The 6,073-nt window shown below is 54.4% G+C and overlaps 1 pseudogene; it reads right to left on the bottom strand.

The window, feature by feature from the left end:
• Window positions 1-3,344: 3,344 nt before the first annotated feature.
• On the bottom strand, window positions 3,345-3,496 carry LOC142430164 (U1 spliceosomal RNA; annotated as a pseudogene).
• Between the last annotated feature and the right edge of the window lie 2,577 nt (window positions 3,497-6,073).

The raw sequence follows: 6,073 nt of genomic DNA, 5'->3' as shown, positions 1-6,073 counted from the left end.
TCACAGACATAGGGGGCAGGGTCCTGTTTGAGGAAACCTGGCTGAGCACATACCTTTGCCTTAGCTTTCATCTCCCCACCACTTGACCTTAGCTACAGCAGCCCCCTCTGCTGGCCTCAGCAGTGCCCTGCCTCCTAGGTCCCTTCCCTCTAGCTCAGCTGTTCTCAAGCTGTGGGTCTCCAACCCATTTGGGGTTAAAAAACCCTTCCACAGGGGTCACCTAAGACCATCGTAAAACACTTATTTCCAATGGTCTTAGGAACCGAGACACCGCTCCTCTATCTCCTCCACGAGGGTCCGCCCACATGCAGATATACCCACACATATGAGTCTGGAACCAGTCATGAAAACTGTTACCCATGCTACACCATGCTTCAAGACAAAATTTCATTGATTTGTTATTAGAAATAAATATTTTACAATATATAATGATATATTTTGTGATTTTTCATTATGTTCAATTTATAACAATTTTATAACAGGAAAATACATCCTGTCTATCAGATATTTACATGACGATTCATAACAGTAGCAAAATGACAGTTATGAAGTAGCAACGAAAATAATGTTATGGTTGGGGGTCATTACTAGGCATTAGGAAGGTCCAGAACCCCTGCTCTCACACCTTTGCTGAACGGTGAGAGGAGACGACACAGCCAGCTCCTTTCATAGTCTGGGTGGGGCCGCCACTCATTCAGGGAGACCCCAGGTGCACTCAGGAGAGAGCAAACAGCTCTGGAGGCCGAGCCTCGCAAAACGGTTTGGGCTATAGGTTCAGGAGGCAACTCTTTGAATTTGAGTTTGAAGGCCAATTCTGTGTTCCTGGGATGACTTTGGGCTAGATGACTAATGTGCTTCGCCTCAGTTTCCTCATCTGAAGAATGGGGACAATAATGGATTCTATCTTTTGGAATTGTCGTGAGGATCAACTGAAAGACAGCACTTTCTAAAGTGTTGTAGTACGGGTCACTTAGTCAGCCATCAGTGAATTCTTCAGGAATTTGCCCAGGGAGTGACTGCCTGCTATAGCAGGGCTGGGCTACTGGGGAAGGGGCTCCAGGGGGTGGTGGAAGGGTAGCCCCTCATGGCTTCTGAGGACTTCATTGTCCCAGGTTTCTTTTCTCAAATCCCAAAGCACCAACTGCCTGAGCAGCTGCCAGCATCAATTGCTCTTCTTAGGATGGATGGAGTGGGAGGATTGAGATGGGGGAGTTCTGGTTAGTGCAGGGGACAAAGAGTTAAGGTGGGTGGGGGGCTGGCATAAGAGTGGGTCACCCACCCCTCTCCATTGATTATTCTCCTCTCCAGGTGTTTTTGTGGCCTTTTTTCCTCCCTTGGGGTGGGAGTGGGGGCTGCCGGGTCCACTTCGGGCTTAGTTATTGTTTTAATTTTGGTGCTGGCTCCCTGGTGCCCGGAGCAGATAATGAAAGAGGAAAAGCGAGGTCAGGGTGGTGCCCAGGCAGCAGATTTCTGCCCGTCAGCCTGGGCCGGGTGGGTGAGGAAATGGGGGGGGGTGTTAAGTTAATATCAATAAAGCAACTGGCTCTCAGAAGTGAGGAGCTGCAGAGCCAAGCACAATGTCTTTGTGCTATCGGGCCGACAGGGGCTCTTTGCTTGGCCACAGAATGAGGCTAGGCACGGGGAGGGTACAATGAACCCATGGGCTGGGTGGGCACAGCTCAGTGGTAGCAAGGAGGGGGGCAGCAGTGTAGGGAGGAGCTGAGCAGGGAACAGAGGATGGGTATCTCAGCTTCAATTCCTGCTGCAGCCCCTTCCTGGCTCTTGTTAGCCCATCACCTTGCTACATTTCCAAACAAACACACACACACACACACACACACACACACACACACACAGGGCTAGTGAGGTTGTAGGGTCACTGAAGATGAAAACCTATCAAGAAAGCAGACAGTAAAGCAGAGGAGCCCAGATCCCACGCTCTGCTTTCTTGACTGTGTGCCTTTGGACAGCTTACTTAACCTCTCTGAGTTTCGGGTCCTCTTCTGTAAAATGGCACTGATGACGGTGCTAACATTTTGCGCACAGGGCCTGCCACGCAGCCAGCACCCCTGTGTGTCAGTTATCCTTAAGCCTGTTTTCCTCAGCTGTAAAATGGGATTGCAACTGACCCATAGGAGGCTTATGGGGAGCAAATTACATCAAGAAGCCCTCACTACGTGTTGGCTGTTGTTATTATATTGTTTTTATCTTTATTAGTCTCTGTTGTCTCGGAACGCCTGATTTAGTTGAGAAGACTGGGCCAGCTCACTGTCCCTTAGTCCTCAGAGGCCGCAAGGACTTTCCAGAGCCCACCCACACTTGAGAAGCCCTCCTGAGTTTTCCTTTGTAATCTAGTGGACAGACAGACTGTTAGGACCCAGGAGCTGCGATGGATGGATGGATGACTGCTGGGCCTGTGAGAGGAGAGCCCCCTACCGCTGCTCTCCTGGGAGAAAGGTCCTAGGTGTCAGGCCCAGCCAACTGGGACCTCACTCTGTACCCCTGGATTGGAAGAGGGGTATGGGCTGAGTGGGAGTGCTCATCTGTTTCTTTCTTGGGGCTCAGTGGGCATGTCAGAAAATGTGGGTGTCAGAAGACCCCTACTCTTATCTTACCCAAGCCCCAATAATTTCATGCACTCTCCCTAGTGAGTTAGGAGTGGGGGTTGAGCAGATCAAAAAGAGGGTAGTTAATGTTTCCCACTTGACCTTTCTCCCCCACTCCCTTACCCACAGCCCCAGCGGGCTTCAGCTGAGGGGATGAATGGAGTAGAGGGCACGATTTTCACATTAATGGCGGCATATGTTGTGTTTATTGACACCGCAGGGTCGGTGCTTGTGGTGGGTGAAGGGGGGGGGGGACGGGCGGCCTAGGAGACCACAGGCAAGAGGGGGTAGAGGGAAAGCAAAGGCAGAGGGGCAGGCTGCCTGCCAGCGGGGCGGGGAGAGAAAAGAGGGGGAGCCCCGGGCCTGGGGGAAGGGAAGCAGGAACAATATTGTAGCTGAACACACCAGGTGCTCGCTGTCAGCCCGAACAAAAAGGAAGAGTCAGCAACTCGAGGGGGGGAGGGGGGAGGGGGCCCGACGCCTCCTCCTGCTCCAGGCCCGCAGCCTCTCCCCATTAACCCCTGCTCTGCCGTGGAGGAGTGCAGCAGAAGAGGGCAGGCGGGACATCCGGGCTCTCCCAGACCCAGAGACCCACCACTGCCCAGGGCTGGACTTTTAATCCTTTGGGAGCCACGGTGACCTCTGGAGTGGGCACTGGCAGGACTTTCATTTCCCCTCTCTGTTCCACTCTCTCCATAATGGAGAGGTTTATGGCGTTCTCTCTCTTTTCTTTTTTTTCAGGGGAGAGCTCGAACACAGACCCCCACTACCACAAATTATGCAGTCGAGTTTCCCACATTTGGGGAAATCACAGCGGTCAGCGCATCTGGAGTGTAATGGCTAAGCCTCGCCCTGGGAGAACCACGGTATCTCCCCGGCCAGGTAAGTATGGGGTTCTCTACACCACCACCACCACCCCTGCAAAAAAAAAGGAAACTAAAACCCAAACCCAAACTCACTGCCGTTCAGTCGATTCCAATTCCTACTCATAGCAACGCGACCGGACAGGCCGGAACTGCTCCAAAACCCAAACTCACTGCCGTTCAGTGGATTCCAATTCCTACTCATAGCAACCGGACAGGGCAGGCCGGAACTGCTCCAAAACCCAAACTCACTGCCGTTCAGTGGATTCCAATTCCTACTCATAGCAACCGGACAGGGCAGGCCGGAACTGCTCCAAAACCCAAACTCACTGCCGTTCAGTCGATTCCAATTCCTACTCATAGCAACCGGACAGGGCAGGCCGGAACTGCTCCTGTAGGTTTCTGAGGCTGTAAATCTCTACAGAGTGGAACGCCTCCTCTTTCAGAGCGGTTCTTGGATCTGAACTACTGCCTTGAGGTTAGCAGCCCAACACGAAACCCGCCATGTCACCAAGGCTCCTTATAGGAAGTTGGAAAATGGGAGTGATAGGGAGGGGTCAATGATCCTCAGAAGGCAGCTGCAGGGTGTGGGAGAGCTGGCAAAATGGGGGCTGTCAGCTGGAGGAAGGGAGATTGCCTACAAAGACCACCCACAAGTCCCATTCCTCTGTGCTCTGGGCTTGCTTCATTGCTCTGGGGTTTCTGGCTTGACTTGGAGGGGCCAAGGAGAAGAGAGGGGGACTTGGTCTCTTGGCTGGAGAGTCTGGGTTTGCTCAATCCTTCTGGAAGCCTCATGGGGCACATTCTGGAACACTTGGGGTGACTCAAGCAGATAGCAGAACAGGTTCCCCATTCTTGCCACCACCCAAGTCCAAGTCTGGGGGTCTGGGAGCACCTCTGGGTCCCTGGCTGGGGAAGGAACCAGCAGGTGTCATAGGATGTCAGGATTCTCTCCTTGGCTCCCTCCCCTTTCGCTGGAGAGATCCGGAGGAGGAGAGCAAGGTGCTGAGCAGAGGTGCTGAGCTGCTGGCTCACTTTCAGCGCTCAATGCTTGGGGGGGTGGGGTGTATGTGCAGGGGGCAATGGGAGGGAGGGACTGTGTTTGGAAGGAGACTGGGCTCAATTTACCACTGGGGGGGGGGGAGCACAGAATGAGGGCTTGTACCTCCAACCTTGGAGACTAGATCATCCCCGTTGGTTCCAAGTCTGTAACCTGACATTCTGGAACCTTCGATCCGGACGGACTTTCTCACGTTAGTCCTGGTGATTCTGAAGTTCAAGTCCCGATTCCCACACTGGCATCTGGGCGGGACCCCTGGAGGAGCAGTGGCCCGTTTCTGGGTCTTCACCCTCCAGCCCGCCTACTGCTGTCCAGCCATTGGGTGCTCTCCTCACACGAACGAACGAACCCAGGCCTCTGTGGCTCTCCACACTCAGGTGGGCCCGCCGGCCAGAGCCATCCTCGACAACGTCCTCTGGACACCGCTCTCCGCCAGCCTCCTCCCCCCCCCCGGCGCCCCCTCCGCTTCGACGTCCGTCGGTCTGTCCCTCCGACGGCCCTTGCCGCCCGACTCCCGGTCACAGCGCTCCCCTCCCTCGACCCTGGCGGGTTCCAGCTGCTCGCCGAGCGTCCCCGCTCCTCCGCGGCCCTGCTCCCCCTTTACCCTGATGTCGGGCCCTCTCCCCCTCGGCTTTATCGGCTCTCAGCCGGCTCCGCCAGGGTAATGAGGGCCCTCCTAATTACCATTGCAGAAACTCCACTTACATTAGCAGCTCCAGCCGCGGAGCTGCAACATCTGCTGCGCGCAGGCAGGCGCCCCTCCCCCGCCCGCGTGCCCCTTCCCTCTCGGGGCTCCTTCGGGCGGCTCCTTTCCTCGACCCTCCTCTTCCACCCTCTGCTCCCCTGCAGCCGCTTCTCTCCGCCTGCCTGCACCCCACCCCCGTGACCTTTCCAACTTCAGCGCCCTAGGAGGAGAGAGAGCCGCCCAGGTGGAGACACTCCGGACCGCCAGGCTAGAGAGCCAACAGACCTCCAAGTTCAGGATCCCAGAATCACAGCCTGGGAACCCAGGACCAGAGAGGCGCGTAAGCAGCGCAGAGGGGGACAAGATGGATGTGGAAGCTCCTGTGTCTACCTGTGTGCTATGTGTGGTGTGCATAGGTATGTGCCCGCAAGTGGCGGGTATGTGTGAATTCCTTGATTGAACCGCTGTGTATCTGAGTCTAGGTGTATGCCAGAGTAGCTAGCTGTCCACATATGTGTATGTAGCAGAGCGCATGCATGAGTATACCTCTTACGTGTTTGCACCATGCATGCGATTACATTTCTGTGAATAGGTATCTCTATGTTTGCAGCCTGTAGACATGCATATGATTAGTGTGTCGTATCTGTCATTTTGTGTGTTTGTCGCTTGGCTGTAACTGGTGTCACATGTATGATTTGTCTTCCAAGTCATGTGGGCACCACAGATTTTTGTGGGGATGCCTCTGGGCCTCTGGGTGTGTTTGCATCTCTGCGTGCATGCCTATGCATGTGTGTATCATCTGTGTAATTATTTGATGAGCGCGGGAGCATGTGTGTGTTCCTGCTCCATGGGGGATGAC

Source organism: Tenrec ecaudatus, chromosome 16, assembly GCF_050624435.1.
Source record: "Tenrec ecaudatus isolate mTenEca1 chromosome 16, mTenEca1.hap1, whole genome shotgun sequence".
Lineage (NCBI taxonomy): Eukaryota > Metazoa > Chordata > Mammalia > Afrosoricida > Tenrecidae > Tenrec > Tenrec ecaudatus.
Note: the sequence above shows the minus strand (reverse complement) of the source record. Positions and strands in the feature narration are given on the sequence as shown.